Source organism: Lampetra fluviatilis, chromosome 50 (assembly GCF_964198595.1).
Source record: "Lampetra fluviatilis chromosome 50, kcLamFluv1.1, whole genome shotgun sequence".
Taxonomy (NCBI): domain Eukaryota; kingdom Metazoa; phylum Chordata; class Hyperoartia; order Petromyzontiformes; family Petromyzontidae; genus Lampetra; species Lampetra fluviatilis.
The window spans coordinates 9,809,357-9,824,369 of record NC_136324.1 but is presented as its reverse complement, the minus strand read 5'-3'; the positions used below and the strand labels follow the sequence as shown (position 1 = coordinate 9,824,369).

The window sequence follows — 15,013 nt, the reverse complement described above, 5'->3', positions numbered from 1 at the left end:
ACATCAGTGACGATTATCTCAACCGGCCCTGGGCCTCCCCGAGGTCGACTCAGCCTCAAATGAGTACCTGGTGCGGTGTGTAAACATCACCACTGGGGAGACAAAGGCGGCTGGGAATGGTGCTGGCTACCCACCCCTTCGTGTGCCATGTCGGCCTTCATAGGTACTCGCTAGGAGCACTTGCCCCAACAGTTTGGTAAGGCTATACGGGGGAGTCTTTGTCTTTTTTAGCTGCAGAGCTGAAAGATAACAAACATCTTCTCAAAGCAAAATCACCCACAGTCCTTGAATACACAACACAAAGCCATTATTAGCGCCCGTTGTGGAGACTATAGCAACAATGAATACACGGGCACTAATGCCTCTGTCCAAATAAAATATAAAATAGAAGTCTTTTTTTCTTGACGCAGAGGGAATAATATCTGGAGGTCTATTGTGTCCATATTTACTTTGTTACAGCCTTAAATTATCCTCCGATGCGTGGTCTTTAGACAGCGGTGAAAATTCCACAGGAGTTGGAAACCAAAATAACAAGCGGAGCCGTTTATTTTCTAATTCGGTCAAAAAACCCCTCAATATTTCAAGAGCCACAATGCGCGTGATAATACGAGATGGACGCCAAAAGGCGTACATCTCAAAGACAATGCACTATCAAAGTAATGAGGGCTCGGGGTGAGCATCTACATCATTAGACCTCCTTTGCCAGTACCACAATATAATAATATGGTTTTTCCCCTTTTTTGGCAACAAAAATTAAACCTTTTTACAAGGATTTATGTCTGCATTAACCACAATACTTGCAGTCAAAATGCAAACAAAAAACACACTATGATAATATATGCATTGTCCTTGAAACTGATTGGTCCACACCAAGGGACTGGCAAAAGGAGGTGTAATGATGTAGATGCTCACCCCGAACCATCGTTACTTTGACAGTGCATTGTCTTTGAGCTGTGGACGCCTTTTGGCATCCTCTAGTCGAGCACCAATTGGGTCGAGGCTAAAAAGAAAGCCGTCCCTTGGTGTGGACCAATCAGTTTCAAGGACAATGCATATATTATCATAGTGTGTTATTTGTTTGCATTTTGACTGAAAGTATTGTGGTTAATGCAGACATGAATCCTTGTAAAGAGGTTTCAGTTTTGTTGCCAAAAAAAGGGGAAAAACCCTATTGTTATATAATATTACCTCCTGTTTTATTGCCAGAAAAGGTGAAACCTATTCTTATGTTTCACATCTTTTTATACTGGAAAAAAATATCCCATAGATGTGAGCTGCACTCTGTAGTACAGCGTGTGCGTCAGTCCAACACGATGAGATTCCCCTCCAGAATCAGCATGGGTGAGTGCGTTTTTAGGCAAGCTGGTTTTTCTTATTAAGCAGCGCACGCTTATTGCCTCTCAAATTATTTTAAAAAGAATGCGCTTAAATTCCTACGCCTCTCCTCAGCCTCAATGTGAATTCCAGCGATGAGCCAGCACAATATAAACTACCCCGGCTGTAAAGCCAGACCCTCATCACCTGCCCACAGCCACCCCCTCCCCACAATCTCCTGCACCCCCATCAGCCCTCTTCTCTGTTCCAGTAGAAACTCTCTCCACGTTGCACTGGGCCAGGCTCGGGGCACGCAGAGGACTCCACTCACAGGTGTGAAAAGGTGGAAGGTCCTTCAACTCACGGTTGGGGAGTCAACTCAGCCGACTACCAAAGTCGTCGACGCCGCCGTGTACGCATACCGCTGACTTTATCAATCCACCGCCGGATGAGGGCTTCCCCACGCTGGTCAGGGCGTGTTGGTGAAAGTGAGAAGCGTCGGCATTCGCGGAGAGTGTGGTACAACAATGGATATTGCTGAGCGGCTTGCACCACCTCAGAGTGCCATGCAGCATCACAAATCATCTCGACCGTTCCCTCGCCCTGCCCCGCGAGGTAGCCTCGGGGACCGCCAGTGGGAGGCATCCCGACGTGAGGCACGAGTAGTACCGGCGTGCGTGTGGCTCCGCGCTGCCAACACGGGGCCGCCATGTTTGTGTTCATATTAACTCACGATTATGAAATCAAGTCACCGTGCTTCCTTGCTCACACGCCCATGGGATCATCCTCTCCCCGGTAGCCGTTAGCCACTGGTGGAAATTCCACATTCTCGTGGTGGGGACAAGCCTCCTGGATGAACCAGCATATACTTCCCACTTTTATTAAAACACTTGATTTATCCATTTGCAATTTCTCACAGTACCATTAACGTCACTTCGATGAACTGCGTAGATTCATCACTGGGCCAGAATGCCCCAAATTATTGATGGCTTCGAAAAATGCGATGATACTGGCCCTCGCCATGGCATTGTGGAATTCAGCCCTGAGCCAATGGTGGAAATTCCACATTTGCATGGTGGGGCCAGTCTCTCCAAAGGGCAACCAGTATCGATTTCCCACAAAGTGGTGCGCATATCATCAACCACAGAGGGGTTACAGTCTAAGACGACCACTGGCCGGGATCTGAACTTACAGCTTTTCAATTCGATTGCGAATCAGGCGCCCTGACAAAAATTGACCGGGGGAATTCGTAAGTTCATCGTCTCTGGAAAGGTCACAACAAAGGGGACTTGGCGGCATGTGACCAGGCGCACGGCCTGGCATTTGCCATGGCTGTGGGGGACAGAGAGAGAGGGCTGCCAAAGTGTGGCATTCCACACCAATGTACCCGCCGCGTCGGGCTCCAGCGAATATCACGAGGGCGAGCCCCCTCACCCTCACCCCCACCCCCGTGTGATCCCATTCAGATCACACGCGGGTGCGTTGGATCCAGTAAAGTCAGCACCGCGCACTGCGGTACCCCTCTCTACTGTATTATACTGTACGGTAGGATCCAGCCAGCTGGTTCGGCGCTGCAGCGAGCAGCTCTGGATGGGAGGATTGACACTCAGCCTATCATCCCTTTTGGAGTCAATAAACTCGATACCATGTCGTGGGGGAGTCAACAGCAGTTGTCCTACAGATAGACCCGCCTCTGCCATGGGAATGTGGAATTTCCGCCGCTGGCTCAGGGCTGTAAACTGGAGACGAGCACCAATGCCTCAACGTTCATTTGAGCAGCAGGAGATCACTTTGGCTTTGGGGTACCACGTGTGAGATGTTAGTTACATCTTGCCACCGTATTTCCCAAGCAAAGCCCCACTTAGTTAAGAAGCAATTTTTCAAGGGGCGACTCGGCCAGCAGACAACATAAAAGCAGGATCAGTAACAGGAGGTCGCAGGTTCGATCCCGAGCCTGACGCCTGCTGTATATTTAGAGTGTGCGGTGTCTCTCTCCGTGGTCCCGTGGATTTTTCTCCGGGTCCTCCGGTTTTTCCCTCCACATTTAGAATCAACGTCATGCGTTCAGAGTATTTGGCTGCGATAAATGTCCACGTGATGATAAGCCACTTTGTTGAGATATCATTTGTGGCCAGGTCGGTTCTGAAAAAGAGCTGTACAGCTCAGTGGACCTTACCTGATAAAATAAAAACAATAGTCCTGCATGATAATTGTTTTTTTACCCTTCTATCTGGCAACAAAACTGACACCTTTTTACAAGGAGTCATGTTTGCATAGACCGCAATACCTGCAGTCATAATACAAACAAAAGAACATAACTCTGATAATGTGCACTGTCCTTGAAGTTGATTGGTCCACACCCGAGACAGCTTTCCTTAGAGCCTAGTCTCACATGGGTTGGACCAGATGACGCCAAAAGGCGCACAACTCAAAGACAATGCACCATCAGAGTATGAGAGCTCGGGGCAAGCATCTACACTATGTGAACCTCATTTGCCAGTAAAATATGATAATTGGTTTTTTACCCTTCTATCTGGCAACAAAACCGACACCTTTTTACAAGGAGTCATGTTTGCATAGACCGCAATACCTGTATTATGACTGCAGGTATTGCGGTCTATGCAAACATGACTCCTTGTAAAAAGGTGTCAGTTTTGTTGCCAGATAGAATGGTAAAAAACCAATTATCATATTTTTACTGGCAAATGAGGTTCCCATAGTGTAGAATAGTCCTGCAGTCTAGGTTACAGCTGTGACAAGGGCAGTGAGCTCAAGTGGAGCCATATCTGTAATGAAACAGCTTTCTTATATATACACAAATGATATATAATGCATAGATATCTCTTTTATGATTCATATCCCACACGCTCTCGGGCTACGAGTGATGGTTATTTTGAAACGAGAATGCATGCACAGCCTCCATCTGATGTATTCATCTGATGAACAAAAAGGGTGACACAAGCACAATGGAGGCAGGGCCAATGCTGCGTGCATATTGCCGTTGTATGTGTGGATGTTAAAATAAATGAGTTGTCAATCTAAATGACTTCAAAGTGTATAGCTCCAGTGGCTTCCTAATATTGGAAGGAAGAGCGTTCCAGACGGTCGCAAAAGCGCATCCGAAAGCGCGCGATGCGGCGACTGCCTTGGCTAGCCAGAAGCTGCTGCGTGAATCTATGAAATAAGCCAGCCCTTGGGGCATCAAATATACAAAAGTCTGTTTCTACAACGTATTCGCTCGCAGGCGTACTATTGGCAACACGTCACATGACGATGAGTCCCCCGAGGAGGAAATCTCTCACGGCAGCGCTCGCCCGCGTGCCAGAGAATGGCGGCACGAGAGATTTTTCGTGGAATTTCCTCCGGATAATCCCCCCCCTGCATACCAGGCGAGGTGGTTAACATCTCATCACGACGTAATCCACTGGAGGACGAACTGCAATCACTTGTCGTGGCCCCGGTTCAAACCCATAACCTCAGCATTGCAAAACTCAGGGCTTTGATCTGCGAGTTTCTGATTTGCTACAAAAGTGTGCAAATCAATTAGTGTCTCTCCGTGCATACGTGGACGCAAGACGTCGCGAGTGCAAAGCGGCCGTGTCGCTCTCTGTCGCGGCACCGAAGATGTGCAGAACCCGCGGACTGACGGAGACGACCTTTGCAACCAAGATATTTGACGCATCCTTTGACCTTTCTGCACGCCGGCGCAATGATCACCCTCATGCCATGTTGATGTTTCCATAACTGCATTTTACATTAAGAATGCATTTTAAAAAGTAGTTTATCCGAGACAATTTCATTACAGGATATGTATTCTACGCGATATTGATTTATGCCTGCGCACTGTTTTTTGTCTCTGATTTCTACTCTGTTATTTTTTTAAATCTCTGGTTTCTATTCGCTTCATCATTGTTGTACTTTTCTTATTTTCAATGACCCAGGTCTCTCTCGCAGAATGAGACTCACAACCCCCCCCACCCTCATCTCTTGAGTTCTCACCCCAGTTTTAAAAAAAGACACACCAACACTTGAAAAAAAAAGCAAGCAAATGCAATTTATTTCGCTGCTAAACTAAACCGATCCACAGCTGCGACATGGTTTAAATCTGCTGCTGTTGCTCCTGCTGCAAAGAGAAAGCTGCCAATTCACGCGCGAAGCTCTCGAACGGTTAAAACATGAATATTTTATACACTTTTTTTTATTTTACCAGGTAAGGCCCACTGAGCTATATAGCTCTTTTTCAGAAGAGATCTGGCTGTCACAAATGATAGCTCAACTAAGTGGGCCATCATTACGTCGAAATTTACAGCAGCCAAATACTCTAAAGGCGTGACGTTGATTATAAATGTGGAGGGGAAAAGGAACCGGAGAAACATCCACGCGACCACAGGGAGAGAGAGACACCGCAAACTCCAAATATACAGCAGGTGTCAGGGTCGGGATCTAACCCACGACCTCCTGCATACCAGGCGAGGGAAAAAACATCTCCTAGCCACCCGGCACGCGATATCTCCATCGGCGTTGACGAGGCGGGGCTCTGGTGGAGCAGCGTAGTTGGAATAAAAACAGCACAACCCCGGGTCATCAGTGATTTCTTTTTTGTTTAGGCCAGATCGCCAACGTCAATCAATGTGTGTCGTACGCCCTCCTCCACCCGACACGGCTGAATAGATCAAGCTACCGCGTGAACGAACGCGCCAATTTGTGTCGCTTCAGCACACGTGCGCGGGCGCGTGTGGGGGAGAAACCAACCCACAATGTTAGACAAGTACCCCCCCCTCCTCGTAGTACCGCAGTGCCCGGGCCCCCTCCGGCCCATGGATCCTGGTGCAGTTGCACCGCCTGCACACTGAAATGCAGGAGCTCGGTGGATCATTGCATCGCAGGGCCCTAATGGCGACTACTTTAGAGAGGCCTTTATCCAGCAGCACGTCGATCACGACAGAAGGTGAATCATAAGGGCGCACATGCTGTGATTTATTTACGTGTTAAAGTTGGCTGATCATGACGATATGCTGTATGTTCTCGATACAGTATATATCAATAATGTATCTGTTACACCCTGGTTAACCCCCTGCTCCCGACCGTTACCCCAACCGCTGTGGGGTAGTAATCGCGGGTAACTTTAAATCGACCCCCATTTGGAGGAGAATTTACTCGGAGGTTGTGGCTGTTGTGGACACGCGGAATGTATCCCCTCGGTGACTCCTGTTCTTTGGGTTCAATAATATTTTTTTACGTATCCGTTATTAACCCGTCTAAGGTTTGGTTTGGTACATAGCACATGATAAAATGTTTGTGCGCCAGTCGATAGTTTTCAAATGTCAACTTTCATTAAATCATCGTGTGTTGTGTTCTTGCTTCTTGGCGTCACAACGTGAGGTGCGGATGTCAAGCGCCTTGCGTCACGCGGGAGCCGTGCCACTCGCACGCACGTAAAGACAAAGATCCCCCATATAGCCTAAACAGACTGTTGGGGCAAGTGCTGTTAGCGAGTAGCACCTATGAAGGCCGGCACTGTGGCACACGAGAGAGTGGGTGGCCAGCACCACGCCCTACCGCCTTTGTCTCCCCAGCGGCGATGTTTACACACCGCGCCGGGTACTCATTTGAGGCCGAGTCGAACTAGGGGAGGCCCATGGCCGGTTCACATAGTCGTCGCTGGTGCTGCCCATGAGCGGGAGTTGAACTCGGGTCGCTGCGGGTTCGCACGCATCCACCAAGGTCGCAAACGTTACGTGTCTCTCACTCGTGCTCTGTGAATGCCCCGAAAACCTCCCAGGCTACTCTCCATCCCATCTCCATGACGATCTGATGCCAAGCTGCCGATCCATTATGACAACCTCACTTGCAAACTGCCTTCAGCAATTATCCTCGTTTATTTACGCGCATTCGCGCTGCAGTCACCCTACATCTCTGCACCTCCGATTAGCACGGTTGGCTACGTACGGTGCGAAAGACGTTCAGCATACATGCATCTGTTTGATGTTCACGATTCTGTAGCTGAGTTGCTGTAATCTATGCCGTGTTCAATCTGAAGTTATTCTGCCCGAGCAAATGTGCGCTGCAGGGAATTACACTTTGCAATATTTTCAATTCCCCTTGAGATGCAGTTGTTCCTCATTTTTATTGTTGTTATTTTGCCATTTTGGTGACCCGGGACACTGTTGCAAATGAGACTCCTCTCCAAGTTTTTTTAGTTCTCACGGCCCGATTGAACAAAATATAAACTCTGATCTTGAAAAGCAAAACACACACCGCACCTCACACCCAGCCACGTGCGGTCTCCCACTCCGAGTCAATCGATCGTCACACGTCCTCCGCTATGATGAAGGAACATTGCGAGAGGTGCCAACCTGACTGAAAGCATCGTCCTGCTCTGTGCGTATCTTTTGCAGGGCAGTGCCGATGACGAAGCCGGTGCGTTGCTTCGACCATCGCTGCCCCGTGGGCCCAGAATCCATCCTGGGCTGTTCCCGCTGGGCCCCGACGCTGCCTCGGCAAGTCACGAGCCGGTCGGCTCTACGCTCTTGGCAGCACCCGCTCAGCCCCCCCCCTATCCTTCAAGCCCAGAGGAAATGCCATCGTATAGAGCACCGGCTCAGCAACCAAACTTCAAGATCCGCACTGCACTCCCTTCAAAAGCCGCGTGTGGATCTGGAACCGCAAGTTGCCGATCCCCAGTATAGAGTATGTACATATAATTCACAATGTTTTAATGTCGGTTCGGGTTAGGTTAGGCTACCCCACCCTCGCACTAGTCGGTTTGTAATTCTCTGCAGTGTCTTTCTCTCTCTCTCTTGTAGCGCGCATGCACACACGGCCCTAAAGCCGACGTCAGCGAGCGGGACGAAGTGCACCGCACCCCAGGGCTTGGCCTGGACATGGAATCGGCATCTGCGTTCAGCTGTGCGGGGATTGACTTGTGCCGAGATGTGGCATTGTGCTGAACTTTATCACGAGATGCTGCACAGTTGTGGTGGACCCAGTGCCGATGGATAATGATTTCCAGGTTTGGTCTGTGGAGAGTTGGCAACCCTCAACCCAAGCCCGGTTGCACAGGCTGCTTCCCGTGGCCACGACTGCAGGTCGTGGGTGCCATGGCGGCGAGATGTTAACGACCTCGCCTGGTATAGAGAAGGTCGAGGGTTCGATTCCGACCCTGGCACCTGCTGTATATTTGGAGTTTGCATGTTCTTCCCGTAGTCACGTGGATTTTTCTTCGGGTCCTCCAGTATTTCCCTCCACGTTTAGAAGCAAAATGCGTTTAGAGTACTTGGCTGCTATAAATTTCCACATGACAAGCCACTTTGTTGAGAACTATCATTTGTGGCCAGGTCGCTTCTGAAAAATAACTATGTAGCTCAGTGGGCTTCATCTGGTAAAGTAAAAATAAAAAAATGTATGAGCACATCAAGGTGATGTTGATCATCACCTGCCTCACATTTTCTTTTTAAACGATTATGGATGTGTGATCAGTTTGTATGAACGATACTCGACGTGGTCATTTGCCCTAATGGTACGTTATTACAGATAATGGTGTTGACAATTGAGCTGAGAGCCCTGAAGGGATGTTTATTCTCATCGACTGTAGCATTATCGTGAGCAAGTGACATCGATACGGCCGGTCGCATAACGTGGAAGATAGAATTATGGAATTAGCGTGCGTGTTACCAGCTGCTTACATGTTTTTTCGCCACATCCCAATTAAATAACAGCACTCACATAATCTGACAAAGCAGTGCTCCGCAACGTTAATAGACTCTCGGGGCTTCGTTATACATCGGGTTTGGGCTTGGGGGGACTAGGCTCTGGGAGGTTGGAGGGATTGGGGCGGAGGCATAAAATAGTCTGTGAGAAATAAAGCCCTGTGTATGTTACGCCACCAGTGCCCTCCACCCTGTAGCTTGTACGTATGTATGTTGAACTTATTTCGTACCGTCCGTAGCCAAACGTGCTAATCGGAGGTGCATGAGAGAAGGACAACAAACTAAACGCACACACAAAAAAAACACGCGAAAAAAAGCTTCATTATAATATCCGTAGGCTTTCTATTGCTCGCAGAATCGCACAACAAATAACACGGAACAGCCCCTGTGCCAAGCCACTACTGGGTGAAGGCCATCTCAAGCCACGTGGGTCGAGTGTGCAGGCTGTGCAGCTGCACCAGGACCCAGGCACCAGGGCATGACAAGGCTTGGACATTCCCTGCGCCAGGGCTAAACAGGATCCAGGTCTGGCTGGTGCTTCAATGGGCGCCCACCATGCATATCGGGTTGTCATCGGCGCCGCTGGTCTACAGAATTGAGCAGCAGAGGGCAAGTCAACCATGCCCACACCGACTGGGATTGGCTCAGCGTATCATTCCTCTGGGGGTTGATAAAAACAAGTACTAATTTGTGAGGGAGTTAACGGTTGTTCTACGCGTACATTTCCTCCCCTCCCTCCCCCACATCATAAAAGTGTTTAATATCACAGGCCCGTAAGGAGGACTCGAAGCAGGAGTTAGCATCACCACTCGCTGGTGATAATAATAATAATCATAGATTATATTGGTCGTGAAAGCCTACGTGTTAAACTGAATAATAATGGTAATAATTTAGTACGTGTGGTATTCGTGCCATTGCCACGGCGGCAAGGCGATCGTCACCAAGGCGCTACCTAATCACCGACAGAGTTTTTAGCGGTTTCACAGTAGGTATGAGGGGGGGGGGGGGGATGATGTTGCTTCGTGCAATCCTGATTGAGTGAATTGCAGGTGACATTTTTTAATTTGAATCGTGACGCTGGCACACGGTGGCCTCCTCGTTTCGAACGACGTCACGGGACCTGTGACGTCCAATGCGAAGCAGACGGCGCGAGGTATTTCATGGTTGATGGACACGCAGTATTAAAACTAAATGATCAACTATTTCTATTTTACCAGGTAAAGCCCACTGAGCTATATAGCTCTTTTTCAGAAGTGACCTGTCTATCGCAAATGATAGCTCAACGAAGTGGCTTATTACGTGGACATTTATAGCATCCAAATAGTCAAAACGCATGCTGCTTCTTAACGTGGAGGAAAAAATCAGAATACTCAGATAAAAATCCACATGACCACGGGGAGAGAGAACGTGGAAACGCCAAATATACAGCAGGAGTCAGGCTCGGGATCGAACCCACGACTTGCTGTATACCAGGCGAGGTAGTTAACACCTCGCCACCGTGGCGTATTAACCAGGTCGGTCTGGCGGACTCGAAAGGTGGACCTCTGTAGCGAGTGAGGAGCGCGTGACCGCTGGGCCAGTGTGGCGCCACAGCAAGCCACCTTGACTTGAGTAGAAGGCGGTGGTGAAGGAGTGTCGGACATTTTATCACGAGTTACACCACCGTTAAAATGGTGCCTTCAAGTTCAAAACTAAAGTTTTTGACACTACTGTAGTCACCATCATCATCATGATCCACGGGGCAAATAGCCTGTAGGTGTCCACTGCACATGTCGTCACGTGTTTCCACTTTCCTCTGTCTCGTGCCAACGTGCTCAAGTAGTGGCCACGTCTTGCTGGCACCAATCTCTAATGTCGTCAGCAAGACATTCTCTGTGAGGTCTTCCTCTCTTTCTTGTTCCTTCCATTTTTCCGTACAACAACAACAACACACTTTACATTTTCTTGTTGTTGTTCATCCTACACGTGTGTCCAAATAGTGCCAGTTTCCTTCTCATCACTGCCTGCATCATCATCAGGTTGTCTTCTTCTATGTGCAACCTCTTTCTCACTACTGTAATAGGGGTCGGTTATTTACAAAATAAAAGTTCCAAATAATTAAATGAAAATGATGCTAAAGTCAATCAATGGCTGGAACAGTTTAGGGGTCGTCACAGCCAGTGCCACTGGTTCCACCGAACCTTGCCATCGCTTCCCACAAATATTTGTGCCAATGTGGCAAATTCTAAAAATGACTCACAAATTACTTATTTGCGATTAAACCCAGCAAATAAACACCCCATATTGGCAGACGAATGTCCACTAGCAGGCCGGCCCTGAGTCACATTGGGAGATCTGCCACTGGGGTTGCCCTTCGGTTGTTTGGGATATGTAATTCGTTCTGAGTTGCTGAGATATGTAACTGCAAAATATTATTGTTGTAATCGTTGTAGATTATAATTGCACTGTCTACATATAGCCCTATCCTCCTCTGCCCTACACCCACGTCTCACCCATCACTACCTCCTCTTTGTGATGACGCGTGCTACCCCCCTCAACAGCAGAATATTAACAGGTAGTGACTCTTGTTTCCTTAACGCTGAAGAGACAGCACGCCCAGCCTTGCCTGTGGGCTCGACAGACTTTAAACAGCAGGTGTCAACTTGTCATCCAATAAGCCACTCGGAGCTGGCTGGATATACGAGGTCAGTCTCTGGGACTAGATCACTGGGATTGCGTCCGATCCCATCACATCTCGAAAGCTGAGCAGGTATTTAGCCTGTACAATGCTTGGATGGGTGACCACCGTGCATGAAGCAGCGCAGCTCTTTCCCCCGCCCACTCACTTTGGAACCCTTACAAGCAGCTACATTTGGAGGCTTGCCCCCTCGTTTCTCTCCGCCTGATGAAGACCGCTTGTGTTGCGATCGAAATGTCGTGGGTTTTTATTATTTTCCATTTAATTTTATTTAACTTTTTTATCTACGTGACTTTACCGAAAGAACCAAGAACATGAAGCAGGTGTTATCGGCTACATTTAACAGCCGAGGGCAGTGCAGCAACATCCATTGTCACCAGCCCACATTGATCACAAAGACAAAGATAACCCGTATAGCCTTAACAGACTGTTGGGGCAAGTGCTGTTAGCGAGCACTTATGAAAGCCGGCGCAGCACACGAGGAGTTGAGTGGCGAGCACCACGCCCTACCGCCTTTGTCTCCCCAGTGGCGATGTTCACAAATCGCACCAGGTACTCATTTAAGGCTGAGTCGACCTAGGGGAGGCCCAAGACCGGTTCAGATAATCGTCACAGGTGTTGGCCATGAGCGGAATCGGAACTCGGGCCCCTGGGTTCGTGGCGCAGCGACGCTAACCGCTATGCTGCCGCTCCCCACTGACCACCAGTCCACGCTGACCAGCGCAGTGAAGTATGGTAAAAAAAGAAACCATGACCTGCGCAGCGTGGGGAGGCCCTCGTCCGGCAGTGGACTGACAACAACGGCGGTACCGTGTACGGCTAAGCACAAAAGGGCTGTCAGTGGCCAACGAGTAATGGCGGCACTGTGTGCACAAGAGATTGGTGTGGCCAGCTCCACGTCCGGCCGCCTTTGTTTCCCCAGTGGCAGTGATCTCACAACACGCCTGGTTCTCAGGCGTGTTGTGAGTCACCACCATTATGTATGCGTGTATGTTGAACTTCTTTCGCACCGTACGTAGCCAACCGCGATAATCGTAGGTGCGGGGGAAGGACAACATATGATGGGTCTCTGTGTGAGTCTATGCGTCTGTGTGTGAGTCTGGGTCTCTGTGTGAGTCTATGTGTCTCTGTGTGAGTTTATGAGTCTCTGTGTGAATCTATGCGTCTGTGTGTGAGTCTGGGTCTCTGTGTGAGTCTATGTGTCTCTGTGTGAGTCTGGGTCTCTGTGTGAGTCTATGTGTCTCTGTGTGAGTCTATGCATCTGTGTGTGAGTCTATGGGTCTCTGTGTGAGTCCATGTGTCTCTGTGTGAGTTTATGAGTTTCTGTGTGAGTCTATGCGTCTGTGTGTGAGTTTATGAGTCTCTGTGTGAGTCTATGCGTCTGTGTGTGAATCTATGGTTCTCTGTGTGAGGTTATGTATGTACATATGTTAAACTTCTGTTGCACCGTACTTAGCCAACCGTATTAGTCGGAGGTGCGGGAGGAAGGACAGCAAACTAAACACAAATATCAGGTCTGAAGAAGTGAATTTTCAATCGAGATTTAAAAATGAATAAGCTCCAGTGGCCCCCGAATATCAACAACTTCACCGTTATGCCCGCAACGTAAGGGTCCACTGAAACCGGAGGTCTCTTTCGACGGTGACCTGGGGGTGGGGGGTGGGGGTTAGAGCAAGCGCTTCGTGTTCGCAGCGCACGTTGCGACTATTTAGATTATTTTGCTGAAATAAATGTACAAATTATAAGGCACTTTGTTGGGCTATCCTTTGTGGCCAGGTCGCTTCTGAAAAATAAGTTGATACCTCAGTGGGACTTGCCTGATGGTATGGGGGATGGTTTAGTTTTATTTGTATGTGTTTGGGTGATGTATTTACCTTTATTGTACTTTGCACTACTATCGAGTTTATTGTATTGTTTGTTGTTGTAACGTTCTTACCCCGTGCCCCTACTGGACATCTGTGAAGAAGAGCTTCATAGCTCATCAGATTCCTCCAGTATAAATAATAATTATGATTATTATTTCCAAACCCTGGTGCGTGTGAGCTCGCTGGGAGCGAGGCACTCAGTGAGGCGAGGTTAGATTGAGAGAAGGAAGCCGCTGTGTTTATATTTAGCACTCGGCCACGATTCTCCACGCGATGCGCGCACGCCACAATGATTCGCGCTTGCCCGTCGGTCGCGCGTGAGGGGAAAACGAGGGATTATGCGATCGCTGGAAAGAAAAACGGCCACGGACGTTCACCTCCGAGCAATCGCACGTCCGTCTCTCCCCCGACGTGAAATGGAATCCTTCAGCTGACGTCTGTGGGCAGGATGAGATTCAATCACCGCCGCCCGAGCGAGAATGATAAGTTGTCCTGCCAAGGTGCCTGCTAAGAAAAATGAGATTCACGAAACGCAAAGTCCCCCCCCCCCCACCAACAATCAACCCTCCCGCCCCCCTCCCATCGCGGGAAAGATCCATCACGCAGCCTACGCACACTTGGGGCAAGCGGCGTTCGCGATCGCCTATTGAGGTCGGAATGGCGCACGAGGTATGGACGTGGCCAGCATCGCACCCCGACAAAGGTGATGCTCACGCACCGCGCCTGGCACAGCCCTCGTCCGTAGCCGGGTCGACCTAGGGTAGGCCCAGGAAAGGTTCAGAGAACAAAGTGAACTTAGGTTTATGGGTTCATAGTGCAGTGTGCCAACCAATGTGCCACCGCTCACACGTAAAAAGACAAAGATCCCCCCTATAGCCTCACCAAACTTTTGGGGCAAGTGATGTTAGCAAGCACCTATGATGGCCAGCACTGCACACGAGGGGATGGGTGGCCAGCAGGGGGGATGTTTACACACCACACCAGGTACTCATTTGAGGCTGCATCGATCTAAGGGAAGGCCCAGGACCGGTGCAGAAAATCGTCACTTGGCATTGGTCGTGAGCACGAATCAAACTCGGGTCGCCAGGCTCGCAGTGCGGTGCGCTAACCGCTACGTTACCGCACCCTATACCCGCGCACGCAGCCACCCAACCTCGCACACAAAATACACAGCCGACACCATGGAGTCTCTGCTGAGGTATTCAAACAAAACACGCCTCCTGTCGTTAAGTTCCGTGAAAACGGACTGGATGTGAATGCAACTCCGTACAAAACGGTTTCGCAATCGATTTCAAATAAGGCATAAAGGGACAGTGACGTACAAAGCACAAATCCATCGACTCGCCACCTTGGTCGCGGGACAGCGTGCACGAGCTGGACAGCGTGCACCAGCTGGACAGCGTGCACAAGCTGGACAATGCTCGTATCTCCTTAGCGGGACGGCCCTC

General features: G+C 49.2%; 1 protein-coding gene across 10 annotated transcripts in view; it reads right to left on the bottom strand.

The window, feature by feature from the left end:
• The window catches only part of LOC144948703 (synaptotagmin-like protein 5), an 87,787-nt gene that overhangs the window by 63,725 nt on the left and 9,049 nt on the right, over positions 1 to 15,013 (bottom strand). The gene's annotated exons all lie outside the window — the stretch shown is intronic.